The sequence below is a fragment of the Mus pahari genome, chromosome 9 (genome assembly GCF_900095145.1).
Source record: "Mus pahari chromosome 9, PAHARI_EIJ_v1.1, whole genome shotgun sequence".
Classification (NCBI taxonomy): domain Eukaryota; kingdom Metazoa; phylum Chordata; class Mammalia; order Rodentia; family Muridae; genus Mus; species Mus pahari.
The window spans coordinates 73,421,932-73,440,044 of NC_034598.1; the positions used below are offsets into that span (position 1 = coordinate 73,421,932).

An 18,113-nucleotide genomic window follows, 5' to 3' on the forward strand; every position below is an offset into this window, starting at 1 on the left:
ACAGCAGTATGGAAATGTAAGCCAAATAAACTCTTTCCTCCCCAACTTGCTTCTTGATCATGATGTTTGTGCAGGAATAGAAACCCTGACTAAGACAGACACCTTTAGTTTCTGAAAGTGCAGTCTCAGAATTGAAAAAAATATACACAAGATTTTAAATTAAGAGGACAAAATATCATAAATTTATTGTCTCTGTATTTTATCATTGGAAATATTAAGGCTACTATTTATACTATTATGTTAATGAGATGTCAATATTTTTAAGTGTCTCTCTTTTGTTGTTCTATAAAAGTAAACTGAACATTCAATATCTCACTTTTTGACAGACATCACATCAATGATGCCTACAAGGTACCCCAGAGCCTGAGTCCAGCTGTTCTTTGCTTCTAAGTCTCATTAAATATTCCACTGAACTTTTGTCCAAACCTTCAAAGGGACTTAGTCACAATAACATTCTTTAATTTTCATGGGAGCAATGATGGAGGTCACACAAGCCTGGCTCTTTTTCTGATTTTTCGCATTCAAAATTTATGGGAACATTAGGTGATTATAATTATGGGTTGCATGTTCTTTTTACCAAGAGAATGTGAATATTAGATCAAAACATAAGCATCAATAAAAACCACAAGTTCAAGCCAAATCACTCTGTGTGATGATCTAAGCCATACATTGATCTTACAGGGACACAAGCATGTTATCATTGCTTTGCTTCCGGAGTGTGTAAAGCTGAGTAATCTTTATTGGCTGTGCTACATTGGGAAACTAAAATCTAAAGACTTAGAAAGAGGTGAGTTTTCATTGCAGTTCTAGATCCATGATTTTGTGTTTATGAAATGTATGCAAATTAAACACAGATACAAAGTAATGTTATGGCTTTGTATATTAGGATTGTATAAGACTCTAAAAGGTATAAATTATTTCAATTTTTACAAATGAATAAAAGGTACATATTCTATAAATATAAACATTAATTGCAGAAGGATATTTAATTAAGTCATCCCCCAAACTGATCACAATCCAGAAGCACCAAGGTTGAATTTTCCTTATTCAATTGTTTAGCAATTATCTATAAAGCATCCCTAAAGATGGACCTTTGAAAATAATATATTTAAAGCACTCCTTTTCCCTCAATTAGAACATTAGTGGCAAATAATTTCAGAAGTTACCATATGACAGGAAAGAAATTTTTAATCTTAGAATTTTAGTGATTTACTGAAGAATGTGTTTATATTTTTAAATTTGACAAAGCTGTATCAACAATAATGAGCTAATTATTTACAACTGACTCTGAGCTTATTCCTAACAATATTTTGAGATGACTTTTAAAATTTATTCAATCATTATTCTCAACATCACATTTTTATATATTCTTGTGGTTAGACATAAAATAATTGCTACAGACGTCACTGTCAGGTAATTGGTGTCAGAGTAACTCAATTATTATTGCTTTATTTGTTCATGTGACTAAAGCAAGTATACTATGATCATAGTAAATGAACGGAATAAAATAATGCAGCAAAGATAAAACACACAGTCCTATGGTTTCTTATCAGTTAAACAGCCAAACTGTTTCTAGTTCCTGCCATTTTGTTTCTTTACAAGTATTCCCTCTTTATTTCTGTTAGTTAACGGTATAGCATAGATTTTTATTTTAAACATTGTGACACTGCTTTCATTCTTAATATGATCCATTGTAGATATACTTAAGAACATTTCTAGAAACAAAAATAAGGAACTGAAGTCCCAGAACTTTCTATCATAGAAATCATCTATTTCCCTGAAGAGAAGATAATTCCTGATCATTTCTGTTAAATTACTGACAATGAATAACAAACAAATCTTAACAATTACAGAGACACACTGTGATTGTTAGGGGCAAAAATGCCATAATCTCTGTGGAGAAAATTGCAGTTCCTCCTCCTGGACAGGTACACTTCAATACCTAAAAATTGTTTGTTTGTTTTTTAAAACTCAATTCCAAACCTTTTTTAAATGTCCGGTGAACTTTGCCGTAACGATTCTCATGTGCATCAATTATTCTTCCACAATAAATCTTTTTCAACATTGTAAAGAATTGTTTTAATATTACTGTGTTCTTAAAGTCAAAGCTCCTGTAGGTTCTCACACTTCCATTGTGCAATGCAAGTTCCTCACTGAAATTTGGAATTCAAATTTGGCTATTTTTCTAACTGTAATTCGAATTTCCAAATATTGCAAAATCATCTATTGCATTTCTTACCAACTAAATCATAGAGAGCACTAACAGACTTCTTTTTACTTAACTCATAAAGATTCACTATTTCCTTTTTAGAACATCCTCTTTTCATATCTATAAAAAGTCTACAATTCTGATATCATGAAGATCTTGGAATCTTAAGTTTACTTTATGTCTTCATTGTCTGAATAATTCTGGAATAATACTTGTCTCATTTAGGACTTTCACATATCTAAACAACTCTGTTCTGTTTACTACTAAATTTATATCTATATTCTGGTTTTTCTATTGATCTCTATATGATACTCCATTTGTGTATTGATTTGGACTGCTGGCTCCTCAGTAAACATTTCCTTGTTAACAATGACCAGCAAGTACATTAAAAGCATTGTATTTTTTTTTTTTTTGAAAAGTGGACCTTTCTTCAGTCTTCAATAGTTCAGCAAAAGTTAACAATAGCTCAGTAAATATACCACATTTTCTATATCCATTCCTCTGTTGAGGGATATGGAAGTGGGAGTAGCTAGTAGAAAGTCCCAGATACCAGGGACCAAAGAGGTCCCTAGGACCCAACAGGGAGGACTTTAGCCGAAACACCCAACAAAGGGGAGATAGAATCTGTAGAGTTAGAAGGAAAATTTTCAAATTCATCTGGAATAACAAAAAAATCTAGCATAGCAAAACAATATATTCTCAACAAAAAGTTACTTCAGGCGGTATCACCATCCCTGATCCCAAGCTGTACTACAGAGCAATTGTAATAAAAACTGCATGGTACTGGTACAGAGACAGACAGACCCAGTAATGAACCAACACACCTATGGTCACTTGATCTTTTACAAAGGAGGTAAAACAATCCAGTGGAATAAAGACAGCATTTTCAACAAATGGTTCTGGCTCAACTGGCTGTTAGCATGTAGAAAAAAGCAAATTGATCCACTCTTATCTCCTTGTACAGAGCTCAAGTCCAAGTGGATCAACACCTCCACGTAAAACCAGAGACATTTAAAGTTATAGAGAGGAAAGTTGGAGAAAGTCTCAAAGATATGGGCACAGGGAAAAATTCCTGAACAGAACACCAATGGCTTATGCTGTAAGATCAAGAATTGACAAGTGGGACCTCATAAAATGTCAAAGCTTCACTAAGGCAAAGGACACTGTCAATGAGACAAAAAGGCAACCAACAGATTGGGAAAAGATTTTTACCAATCCTACAACAGATAGAGGTCTAATATCCAGTATATACAAAGAACTCAAGAAGTTAGAGTTCGGCGAATCAAATAACCTTATTATAAACGGAGGTATAGAGCTAAACAAAGAATTCTCAGATGAGGAATACCAAATGGCTGAAAAATCACCTAAATAAAAGTTCAACATCCTTAGTCATCAGGGAAATGCAAATCAAAACAACCCTGAGATTCTACATCATACCAGTCAGAATGGCTAAGATAAAAAACTCAGGTGACAGTAGATGCTGTCAAGGATGTAGAGAAAGCAGATCACTCCTCCATTGCTGGTGGTATTGCAAGCTGGTACAATAAGTCTGGAAATCAGGTTGATGGTTCCTCAGAAAATTGGACATAGTACTACCAGAGGATCCAGCAATACTACTCCTGGGCATATGCCTAGATGTTTCGACTTGTAATAAGCACACATGCTCAATTATGTTCATAGCAGCCTTATTTATAATATCCAGAAACTGGAAATAACCCAGATGTCCCTCAACAGAGGAATNGATACAAAAATGTGATACATTTACACAATGGAGTACTACAAACCTATGAAAAACAATGAATTTATGAAATTATCAGGCAAATGGATGGATCTGGAGGATATCATCCTGAGTGAGGTAACCCAATCACAAAAGAACACATATGATATGTACTCACTGATAAGTGGATATTAGCCCAGAAGCTTAGAATACTCAAGTTACAATTTGCAAAACACATGAAACTCAAGAAGAAGGAAGACCAAAGTTTGGATGGGTCTGTCCTTCTTAGAAGGGGAAACAAAATACACATGGAAGGAGTTACAGAGACAAAGTGTAGAGGAGAGACTGAAGGAATGATTATCCATAGACTGCTCCACCTGGGCATCCTTCCCATAGACAACCACCAAAACCAGACATTATTTTGGATGCTAACAAGTGCTTGCTGACAGGAGACTGATCTAGCTATCTCTTGAGAGGCTCTGCCAGTGCCTGACAAATACTGAAGTGTATTTTCACAGCCTTCCATTGGACAGAGCACTAGTCCCCATGAAGGAGTTAGAGAAAGTACCCGAAGAGCTGAACAGGTCTGCAACCCCATAGGAGGAACAATATGAACTAACCACTACCCCCAGAGCTCCCTGGGACTAAACCACCAACCACAGAAAAGACATGGTGGGACTCATAGCTATAGCTGCATATGTAGCAGAGGATGGCCTAATTGGTCATGAATGGGAGGAGAGGCTCTTGATCCTGTGAAGGTTCTATGTCCAATTATAGGGGAATGATGGGTCCAGGAAGTAGGAGTGAGTGATTTGGTTAGCAGGGGTACAGGGGAGGGGAAACGAGGAAAGGGGATAACATTTGAAATATAAATAAAGAAAATAATTAATAAAAAAATAAAAATAAGTAATCTCAAATAGGTTATGTCAAAAGAGTAGACCCAGGATTGTTTGAAAAAGTGCTTTGGGATAAATCGTGGATGCTATTCCACACTAAAAACTACTGCCTCTATATTTGAAATCTGTATATATGTCATCAAAATATCTACATTTAAATAATTTTTATAGGTTATCAATTTCATCTCAATGAATCTAATTATAAAATAATTGTAATGACCATATATATAGATATTTAGATAAGTTGGATATTTAGATAAGCAGTTTGCCTAAAATCTGCTATTCATAGGTATAAGCAGGAGATTCAGGGGAGTAAGACACTTTTTGGCTTCGATGTCATAACTTGTAGAAAGAAGTCATCCATGAAGAGCTCATCACAAACACACTCTCTTCTCTTTTTCTCATCTGTGCAGATCCCAATTTAATAAAATTTGTCATGCCAAATCAGTCTTAAGATTATGATAATTGGCTTTTGACAGAATAAACTGGTTCTATACCAAATATGCTGTTAATCATTTGGTTTTGAACTTACTACAGAGGTAAGTAATAGCACTAACTGTCTCTGTGAAATTACTATTGAGAAGTAGCATGCAAAATATTAACTTGAATTTGAAGAAGAAATCTAGGAACCTTATTGATATTTAAAGCCCGTTTCTAATTTCCTTTTCGGCCTCTGTCTGTTTTAAACCTTCAGTCTTATCCTTGTCCTCTTTCCATTGTCTGTAACCTTATTTTCTTATTCTGTTATAATTGCATATTTATGAAACCTTTCTTATGGTTTTGTTGCTTGTCTGACTGTTTTACATACTGCATAAGTGTCTTTCTTCCTTTTATCTGACATAATCCCTCTACTGGGCCTTTCATCTCAAATTGTCAAAGGAAGTGAATTTCTAAATCTTCTATTTCTTACCAATGATTAACCTTTTTTTTTTTTTTTAAATTGCATGACCCTACCTTCACTGATTTTATAAAAATAAACCTATTTGTGTCCAAGTTTCATATTAATTAGTCTTCCTCTCTGAACTTTTAACTTTGTATATGTGTATTCACATTTTCTTTTCCCTTTCCTATTAAACATGCAAAACATATTCATGCAACCTAAATTTTCTTCAAGTTCACATTGCTACTATAACTACATTGTATTTCATACTTTAAATAATTCATCATCTTCTCTTTTACCATAGATCATCTGGGGAGAAATTATTATTAATAAGTCTGTTTAAAAAGCAAATGTGGTTACTAAGAACTTGGAATTTGTTTTTAAAAATATCATATATAATATCAAGAAGATAGTTGTTATATCATAGTTTGATTTTGAATATATTGACTGTATCAGATCACATATCCAAATGCTAATCAAGACCATATATTGTTCTATTCGTAGATCAGTGGCTTACTTATTGAATCCGGTTCACAGAGGCTTCCTACAGCATCAGAAGAAACAGACTCAGAGAACGCAAGTGAGGTATTACACAGAGAGAGACCTTGGAAAACAACTCTAAATGGGATACCTCTATTTAGTCCCACCCCCAGAACTCAGGGAGCCCTGGCTAAGGAAAGGCAGAAAGAGCGTAAGAGACTGAGAGGAATACTAGGAGAGCAAACCTCTCTGAATCAATTAAACAAGGCTCATTGAACTTACAGAGACTGAAAGAGCAGGTCCAGAGCAGCCATGGGTCTTTACAAAGTCTCCTACATACATAATATAGCTTTTAGTTTGGCAATTTTATGGGCCTATGAAGTCTGTGAACATGTGGGTCTCTGATTTTTGTTCCTGCTTTTGGGGCATTTTTCATTCTCTCTGTTCCCTGATCTAGCTTCGGTATGTTGTGCTTTCCCTTATTATGCTTCTGTTATGTTCAGTTGTTGCCACCTAGTAACCTGTTATTATTATCTAACGACAGACAAAACTGGACTGGATCTCAAGGGAAGAAGAGGAGGGGAGGACCTGGGAAGAGGAGAGGGAGGGGGAACAGTAATCAGGAGATAGCCCAGGAGAAAACATTCAAAAAAAAAAAAAAAAAAAAAAAAAAAAAAAAAAAAAGGAAGGAGAAAAAGAGCATATGGTTGCTTCAGATAAATGAGGATAATGCATAGGTGTGTGATCAGGGTATATAATTATATAAAGGAAAGATTAATATTACTAAGACACATTATAACTGCAGCATGCATTGTGATTGTATTAGTAAAAGACTGCATATTTACACTGATGAACTGACAGGTAGATCAAGTTGTTAGTCCAGCGTTAACTACAAGAGTATCATGTGTTGTCCCTCATATGTGCAGAGATGTGCTTTGAAGGCTCTGAGGCCTTATAAGTGGTACTTTATCTGTTTGGATAAATAGTAAACGTATTATTATATATAACAAAAATAAATAAAAAAATAAAATTATGCCATTTCTGTGAAAGTGGCTAGAACTACAGAACACTCTGATAAACAACATCAGACTAGACGTGGTAGTGTTTTATAGCTTATCTTCATTCTACAGCCATAGTCTTCAACAGTTTGTGATACATTTGAAAATAACCAAATAGTCTTCCTCGCCCAGTGGCCCTAGCCCCAAGCAGATATAAGACCCATACATACCTACATGTGTTTACTCATAGAATTAAAGCTCCATATGCATCCTCCCCGTTCCCAACCCGAAAGCAAATTGTACCTAACAAATAAAGCTGTTATGAATAGAACTGATATGAATTAAGGACATAGATGTATTTAAATGACTTCTTTCATAATTGCATTCTTTATATTTAATGATCTTTAAAAGTCATTAATTGTAGTAATTTTGAGGACGTGGCATGCAAGTTCTATACCCTAAGAGCTTCTTGGTAGTAATGCAGCTGATATAATGTAAAACTCTCCCACCTTCAGGGCAGAAATGACAACAAAATATAAGGCACACTAACTTTATTGAGTTATTTTCCCTAATTAATAAGTCAATTTAAAATTATTTGATTCTTAAACATTGCATAGGGCAAACTAGAATATTCTCATGAACAAGTAAATCTTCATATTTAAAATTAAATAGTTTGGTTGTCTAAATGGTCTGTGGCAGAGAGAACATTCTTTGACTAAGGTTAAGGACTGCTTAAAAAATGAACAAGACAACTCCAGTGAACTATGCACAGTGTATGTGTAGGACCATACAGCTGCAGCTATATACACATAAACAGGCTATTAAGAGATGCTGAAAGTGGATGAAAGAGTCTATCCAGAGGAAATACAGCCACTGGTTATCCAACCCCGAAACCATCATCCCTACAATTATACAAATGAGTAAAATTACATAGATATAGAGGGTCATATTTAGGAATGTATATGTATACTATATATATATATATATATATATATATATATATATATATATGAATAATTAATGAAAACTAAGATACCACAGATATTAATAGAGGAAGTGAATGGCATTTGGGGCAGTCTTGAGAGAAGAAAGGGAAGTGATAAATGGTAAAATTGTATTATCTTCTCACAAATCAAAGAGAAAATAGAATATATCACCTTATGTATATCATATTTATCCTTAATATTTATGAGCTACTCTGATTGAATTTTTACTGTTCTCCCCATGTGCATCTATCTACTTTTTTAGCCTCATCATTATTTGGCATGCTGTAAGGCAATGCTTAACTGAGCTTGCAGACTTTATCAATAATAACTAATTAAAAAAGAAAACTAAAAAAAAAAAAAAAAAAAAACCTTTGTATCTGACAGTAACAGAATGGTAAATAAAAATGCAAGCATTTTTTTTCCTTTGAGCAATAAAAGCTAAGGATGTAACTCACAGCAGTTAAAATGTTAAATTTCTACTCCTTCCCACATTTTAATGTTATCACTAAATGTCGACAGTAAACCAGGCCATGGAAGAAATGGTCTACTTTCTCAATTTACATGCCAGTGAAAACTATAACTTATTTTATTCATGGAGTGAAGAAAACATTATGTTAACACAATGTGAAAGAGTTTTAAAGTCCTGGCACATTTTCCCTGTCAATTCTCATTTCCTATGATGCTTAAATATAAATTTTTATTACCTTTCATGGCTTTTTCATGAATATTATTCCCAAAAATATCATTGGTCTGAAAACTGTTGCAATGATTGTCATGGGGAATGGATCTAGGTGTGACAAGTTAGAGGAAAGCTTACATCTTATTTCTCCTTAATTATTTTTGTAGCAAGTCTGTGATGCCAGTCCAAATGAAGCAATTTTGTTAAATTTTAATGGGCCCTTCTTTCCAGAGATTATATAGCAGACTATATTTTAACTGAGCAGAGTAAACAATTCTTCTGTGTACCTTTATACCTCTATGCAAATTCACAGTGGTATCAATCAGGCTCACGAATGCACAAAATATTTCAGCATACACAAATGTTCAGTGACTCAATTGTCACAGAATTTAATGAAATAGTTGAGAAATTAAATGTTCTGATGAACACATTGGTTAACAATAGAGGGGGGCAGGCATATCAAATCGTAAAACAAACAAACAAACAAAAAACCCTTCAGTTTCGTTTTTAAATAATTACCTTCTACTATCTTAAAATGAATCCGCATACAGCACAAATGCCTCTTTTTCAGATAAAGCAGACTTTCTCTTTTGTTTCTGTTTGTGACATAAGGGAGCCACATGCCAGCTGCATGCCGCAAGACTCCATGAGTATATAACTGTATTTAAATCATTTATATATCACATTTCACAAAAGTAATAGGAAAATGTGTTCTTTTACATTCATGGTTAGTAGATGGAACAGATGGTGAAGGCTCAGTTTAAACTAATATGAGCATTAAAATAACTGATATTGCATGCATTCCTTGATGTTGTAGCATTTAATTCACGATAAAATAAGCCTGTTGCTTTCGAGACTATATTAAAGACTTTGTATCTTTAGACAAGGTTTGCTTGTATGAAGAAACGACATCACAAGTTATTCGTCAGAATCTTGAATGTAAATAATTTATTCATAAATTCTATAAATATTGGCTGAAAAGCTATGATTTGATTTTCAGCAGTCACTTAATATTAAATTGAACACAAACATTTGTAGATGTTGTTCCTGCCTCCAAGGCAAGAGTCTTATCAGGGACAGAAGTTGGAGAAGCCAGATAATGCTCCATTGACGTGGGAAGTTTGTAGCACTTCCATTTTTAATGGACTACCGAGTGGAATTATCATGGGGCATAGAACTGTAGGTACCAAAATTTTATAATAGAGTTTGGAATGAAACCTGGAGGAAATAACCTACCCCTTTCTTGAGGCTTGAGGAGGTAAAAGAGCAAACAAACATAACCTAGGAATAAATGTTTCAAATACTCTGTGTCTTTTCCTACTAGTAAGAAAGGAATAGAGATAATAAAATATTGGGTAGCATTTGAAACACAAAAAAGACCATTGCCTATAACAAAACACTAGGCAGCCTTAGCATTTTTCTTGGAATCTTTTCTTGGACATTATCATATCCTGAATATGTTATTCATCCTATATCATTATAACAATTTATATTTTGTACAAACTGTATAAATCTTATATTGTTCATAGTTTGAATCTAGAATATACCCTTGTCTGTAGTCCTTTCAATATGATATTGACAATAGCATGGGGCTACTTAGGACCATACTCAATGTACTTCAAAGCAATTATATGCAAACTCCTACTCGCAGACTAATAATTCACTTAAAGTTGCTTTTATTATGCTTATCTTCCCTGACATAAAAACAAGGTTAACATCAAGTCAAACAAATTCATTTAGAAACACTGACTTTTAGAGGAATATTTTTCATCTTTGGTCATTCCAATCCTTGCTGAATATTCACCAAATTGTAAGCATAGACACTAGTCATTTAATGAAATGAAGCGTAGATATACTCCTCATTAATTAAATATAATGTATCTTTACTTGACTAATTTCTTCTTTAATTTCTTTAATTATAAAAATGTATGTGCCTATACATTGAGAGGTGGTCCCACAATGTCCAAACAGGTCATTGGATCCCCTGGAACTAGAGTTCCACTCAATTAGATGCTGTTTAATTTGGGTGCTCTAAACCAAAGTCTGGCCATCTACAAAACCAGCAAGTGCTTTTAATCATTGAACTGCCTCTCCAGCCACAACCAGCTTACTTTTAAATCTGCATCTGTTGATGTATGACAGACAAAAATGGAAATTGATTAAAACATAATGAATTTGGAAAAAAATACTTTAACCAATACTTCATCGTTCCCATGTTTTATTAGCTATATATACTTGTGCATGTGATTTCAGAGATTTTTGTTTCTTAAGAACTTACAATATAGAGTTAATGAGACATTCATTTAGCCAGCCTTTTCAAAGAATGTCTTTTAACTCTATGCCTCATCTGGCTTCATCCCAGGGCTTGGAGCATATAAGATGATACCACCTGTGAGAAATTCTACATTATTTTCTCTAAGATACCTCACTGATAACTCCAAGAAGAGATTACTAGGTGATTTGGGGAACATGGGACATTTGCAGGATAGAGTGTGTTATATAGGGCTGTTGTTGGGGCTTCTTTTAATCTAATGAAATTATGTAAAGGTAGAGGCAAACTGTCTACTTAAAAACATTAAAATGCCATTTTGCAGTACTTAAGAATGGAAGAATAAGCCCTGGGAATTAAGAAAATTGCATCTGCACATTGTAAAGTGATTTTATATTGAAGTCATTCAGTATGGAAGTCATGATCATTGAAACATGTGCACCTGCCTTAGTGGGATTGTAACATCATGCTCTCAAATAACCATCTATATTCTCCATGTGCATCTAATTCATCTGCACCTAAAATTTGCTGGGATGATTGTGCGTTCAATTTCATGCAGATGTTCAGAGAATATGTTTATGAAAACACAGCCTTAAAAAGATAGTCCATCAAAACCAACCATAGTTTAACAATCTCATCTATCCAAATATATTCATTTTTCAAAATAAATATTTATTTGTTTAATTAAATTCTCTGTGAAGAGGATTTTGTCCATAGTAATACTATGATAATGTTTGGAAAATACATGAACATTTTATATTATCTAAATAAAAGGAATATTAATTTTGAACACTAATATATATTTATCATTGCAAATAAACAGGTGCCTTTAATGAAAGAACTTAGTGTCCAAATCTAAATAAATACAATATATCTATTTACTGATTAACATTGTATCAAGCACATTGATGAATTTTTTTTTATTAAATGTAACTAGTTCTGTAAGGTGATAGAAATATGGTTAACATGATGTTGCAGAAAAAATAGGCCAGAATAATTAGGTTATTTACCAACATTAAGTATCAATATGTTGGAGACTCAAAGATTAATCTGGGTTTTTTGCACCAATACTCAAGATACTTTGGTGCTGAGAAAAAAAAAAAAAAAAACTTCCACAGAACAAATGATCTCTCCTGAAAGGACAAGACATTTACCTACAAAATAAAGGAATCTAGGAGCAGACCTTTCACTGGCTCAAAATATAAATATAATATAAAAAAATACAAAACTCAAAAAAAAACTTTCTAGAAAATAGCAGGCAAAAACTCTGATTACATTAGGCATTATGATGAGATTTAGATATTAAACAAAAGCTAGAACTTAAGAATTAATAAAATAAACTAGAATTAAAGTTAAATCTCTCTCCTCCAAATAACAGCATATTTTAAATCATTAAAACATCTCACAAAAGATATCAGATAAATAATATTGTAATATAAATTATAAAAAGAACTTTAGGAATTCAACAATATAAAATAACCCAATTACATAAGGGAACATTAACAAATCAAAGATGTGAGGATGGTTCAATAACACAAGAAGTTCTATAACCTAGGTTGTCAGAGAATTACAAGCCAAACTAAGATATAACATTATGTGAAACAAAATGAACTTGTCACAGAATTATCACCCCACAAATACTACTTAGTTTTGGATGTGGCAAGTACTGTCATTCATCACTACTGAGAATTAATACTCAAATAACCACTGTGGACGAGTTACATAGTTTATCACTAACCATTCAATATTTTATAATATAATTTAAGATTTATACTACACAATATCAATGTAGACATAGTGAAAAAAATTATTTCCACAAAAGAGCCTCCGTATAGATAACTATGGCACCTTCATTTATTATTTGTAACACTGGGAGTGATCCAAGTCTATTTTTGTGGCTGACTAGACAAATTAGATATATGACTTATGAACGAATTGATTTTCTTGAGCACTAAATAGAAATGAGTTATCAAACTCAAGAATTGCATGGGAATTCTAAACTAGAAGACACCTTATTAAAATGCAAAAGGCAAACTGGAAATGATCTGTAATGTAATTCTGTAATGCTTTAAGTAGATAACATTATAGAAAAGGTAAGGTTATGAAGAGAGTCAAATAGTTAAATGGCTGTGACAGCTAACAAGGTCCAGAAGGAAGAATACACAAGGAAGATTTGAAACTCTGGTTGCTTGCTAAATGGTGGGTACACATTATTATAAGTTCCCTTAACCCACAGAATGAAGACTATATGATTCAGTTAATGAAATGCTTCTAATTGAATGTGCTTCTCTGATGAAAATAATAATGTTCTCTATGTAAAAGTAATATCTTCCACAGTAAAACGATTTGATCACTGGTAACTCTATCCTCAATATTTTCTGGGGCACAGCCTTCTGTACTGGTCTCTCAATTACTTTTTAACTCCCATTGCACACTGCGTATCATGAAATCCACTAGGTTTTATTTTAGATGTTTTTTCCCATAAGACATTCAGTTCTTAATTTCTCAATGCCAGTATTTTGTCCGAAATGCCACAGAAACTTCCCAATATCTCCTTGAGTCTTCGAACTAATGTCTTTGTTCTATATACCTAGTGTTATGCATCTACTGTAGGCCCAAGTACCAGAGTTAACACAGGTTTAATATGTAAACTGAATGATCAGCTCCTTTGTAGAATGTGTGATCACGGACTCTTGACTTTAAAGTCAAGCCTTTGATCTTCCAGGAACATAAGATGGGAAGCACTGTGCCCTGTATTTAACAAAATATAAACCCATTGCCTTTTTTTTCTGTCTGTTTCTTAGGTATCCATAGGTTTATATCACTATCATTTTATTAATTTGATTGGGTGAAAACAATGAGATTTCACTGACAACAGCTTCTCACCAGACACTAATGACAGGCCAGGATACATGCTTAATATATCACTTATTAATGTATTGCATGTCAAGCATCTCCGTTTCTTTCCCTAAGATGGTCACAGTCATGACTTTCTGGTTTAGACAGAAAAGACCAACTCGAGCAAAGAATTAAAAGTTTGAGAGACTGCTGATCACTTTTGAGTGAGTCAAGGAGAACTTTTCAAAACCAATATTGTTCAGGCATCATGGGTCAAACTATACATTTTAGACTCTGGTGTATTTATTTAAAAATACTAATTCTACAGCTGAAACTAAAAATTCTCAACAGAGGACACATTGCAAAACAAAGTAGTGTCATGGTCCTCTCTTTGAGGATGCATAATGGAATTCTCCCTTCTGACACTCTCCCGAAGTCTCCTCAGGTTAGGTTGGGATAATGAGATCTCTTTCTTTAGCAAACACAAAGTCAGGGACAGACATATTGAAGTCTCCCTCTTGACTAGAATTAATTAAGTACCTGAATTATAGATACACACACTTTTGTCTTGGGAGGTTAAGCTAATTTTATGAATGTATAATTGGAAATGATCTCAGTTTTCTTGAAGATTAATATTCTGGGCATTAAGCTCTGTTCCTCCCTTGTAAAAATGCTCATTGTATAAGAGTAAATACAGAATTTACACCGTGGAATATAGAATACGATGAGATTAATGTTGAGTTCAATAGTACGAATCTTTTCACAAGATATATTCAGAGATATAAATGTTATTTATTTATTCTCCACTACATAATGCAAATATATTCTATGATTCTTTTATCTCTATTCTAACAAAAGCTGAATTATATGCATGAGAATTATGCTAAAAATGTAAAATAATTAAGCAGACTAAAATGTATAAAGTGCAAACTCGAAAATATTAATTTATTTTAACTTCATATATTTTAATATCTTTTATAAAATGGTAAGTCTAAATCAGTAAAAGAGTATAACTTGGAAAGAAAGAGAAAACCAATGAGTCAGGATATTTTCTCTCAGATTCTCAATATTCCTGTTTCTTTGCAGTATAATTTTTAAATTTAAACTTGTTAAATTTTAGCTTCCTCAAGTGGAAAAATGAAAAGAATATATTCAATATCTCAAAGGTTTGTTTTAGCTATTAAATGACAGTGTAAATGTACTTACTATAGTCTTAATAACATAATTTATAATTCATCACTAAATGGAATTAGAGGGGAAAAAGTGTCAGAAGGGCCTTTTCCACTTTTGAGATTTCTTTTATATGTCTTCTTAGTAAATCATAATAGATCTGTATTCTGACTGTTCAAGAAAGAACTACAAATATAATTCCATAGAATGTTGGAAATATATCAGTATATAAAAAATTCACATGTTCTGTCAAATCATATCCAATTTGAGATTCAGGGAAACAATTTGCTATAAAATTGATATACTAGTTACTCCTTGGATGAATATTTGAAACAATTCTGGTGTGTTTTCAAATATGATAAATTGTGATCATTAATTTCATAGTATGCCATGAAAAAGAAAGATTTAGAAGGCAAGAAACACATATTTCATAGGTAATGTATTACATCTTTAAAGTTGGTCATACTTTTTAAAATTATGCACATTTTTTGTATAATTATGTATAATTTGCACATAGCTGTACATATTTGTACAAATTATGTGTAATTTGTTTTAACAAAAACATAAGGAAGGTAGAAACTTATTAAATAATATATATATATATATATATATATATATATATATATATATAAAATGACTGAGTACTATTTGGTAAGTTTAATTGTAAGGTAGTTTATTAAATTTCCATGATTCCATTCTATTCATTTATTAATATATCTAAGAGGAATAGGCTCTGTATAAGTGTATAGGCTCTATAAAAAATTTATATTTTTATATTGCATCAAATGTTTTGATTCATGAAAAATAATTTGTTGTTATTTACATTCAGTTTAAAGATAGTGAGAAATATAGTTTCAAAGAGCCTCATAAAGCCATGAGCAAAGTATGAATGAAGTAAATTCATGAAATCTGTAATAAAATTCTAATTAACTCTAATTTTAATATGAAGTGTTTTCTTCTCCTAGCTATTCAAATTTCAACAAGTCCTATAGAACAATTTCAAAGTTTTGAAATATCATGTGTTTGAAACTAAATCTACAAAAAAGTCTCAGTTTCATAAATGGGTTCCCGGCAAAATAAGTAAATAGGTATCAGCCAAATTGAGTAGGAAATTAATTCAAACCTCAAATAACTTGCTAATTCCGATCAGCAAGCTCAGTGATGCTATCTGTACTAGGTATATAGATGCATGCATGTTTTTATTCTCTCTTTTAGGAAAAGAGCTAGCCAATAATGAATAAATAAATGCTTGAGGCATCTTTATGCTAAGAAATTTAATACTTTAATGGCTTAGAAAGCGATGTTTATACGTCTTCTTGGCATTTTTGTAGATTAAAATTAAAATGCATTTCTTTTATTATAGAACAGGAGGATGATCTTTTTAAGTTTCCTCCATCGTGTTGCAGTTGTCGCTGTAATGAACCCTCTTCAAACCAACAACATCAAAAATCATGGCAGAGAAGGCACCTAGAAATCAAACTTGCAAAAGAGATTGGACCTTGAATGTACTCATAAGCTGGATGTACTCCTGACTAATGTTAGAACACCCTGATGACTGATAATCTTTATTTGTTATTAGCATCACCTGTGGAAAAAGATCAAAATCAAAATCCTGATTTGACCAATAATATAATTACACATAGTACACACAGAATGAATACTATCATCATATACATAAGTCTAGGTTTAATTATTTAAATTAATTTTTAAGCTGCTATGATTTAAAAATCACACATATATTGGACAAACCTGAAACTTACAATATTATTAGATGTGGTTAATAATTCAGAAAGAGTACAGTAATGAGCCACTACATTATGAGAGCATGCCTGCTTTTGCTTCTGACCATGCTTGTATGTTCTTTAATATAAAATCAATAAAGGATAGATTCACGGTTTTTAAAGGGAAATGAACAGAACAAATCTGTATAGCTTTTAAAATGTCTTTGCAATATTTGAGAGAAGGCGTCTAACAAAAGAACGTTTTTTAACTATAATCATTTATTAAATCTTAAATTTATATATACAGAAAAGTGTATAAATATGTAGATCGTTATGCATGCATTAGAGGTGAGTAAATAGCTATTAGAAACACACACACACACACACACACACACACAACATCTATAGTCTAAGATTACTGTTCATTCCAACTATGGAAGTTTGGTTTTTATTTAGTTGCTACCATTAAACTGACCATCTTTTACAGTTTTGTGTTGATTAAATCATCTAACAACTACTGAGGTTTTTATTTTATTTTGATTTTTTTGTGGTTGTTGTTCTTGTTATTTTTTTATTTACTTATTTATATTTTTCTTAAAATCCAGCTGTTGGCCTCCCTCCTGTTCCTCCCTCCCATAGTCCTTCATCCCATTCCTCCTCCTTCCTGTCTCCTAGAAGATGCTCCAACCCTCCTTGCTCCCCAGACCTCCCTCCTCCATGAGGATTAGGAGCATCTTCTCCCACTGAGGTCAGACCAGTCAGTCCTCTGCTATTTAAATGGCAGGCCTTGGGTCAGTTTGTGTATGCTGCCTTGTTGGTGACTCAGTCTCTGGGAGCTCCCTTTGTCTGGGTAAAGTGAAATTGATGGTCTTTCTATGTGGGCACCCTCCCCTTCAGCTTCTTCAATCCTTTCCTTAATTCACCCATAAGTGTCCCCGACTTCAGTCCAATGGTTGGGTGAAAGCATCTGCTTCTGTCTCAGTAAGCTGTTGGTTGGACCTCTCAGAGGACAGCTATACCAGGGTCCCTTCTGTAAGCACACAATAGTCTCAGTTAATAGTGTCAGGCCTTAGAGCCTACCATTGAGATGGATCTCAAGTGGGGTGGAGGCAGAAGAAAAGCTCAGTGAGTCAGCATAATTAATGGAAATAAGAAGCCTTGGGAATGGGTGGGAGGTAGGAGAACCCTCATGATTTCTTTCCTAGGGTTTCTATTTCCAGAGTTCTCACATTTTGGGTTTTCTTTATTGTTTCTATTTCCCTTTTTAGGT

General features: G+C 33.1%; 1 protein-coding gene across 2 annotated transcripts in view; it reads right to left on the bottom strand.

Annotated features, from left to right (window-relative positions):
* Mgat4c (MGAT4 family member C) overlaps window positions 1–18,113 on the bottom strand; it is a 660,796-nt gene that overhangs the window by 370,547 nt on the left and 272,136 nt on the right. The gene's annotated exons all lie outside the window — the stretch shown is intronic.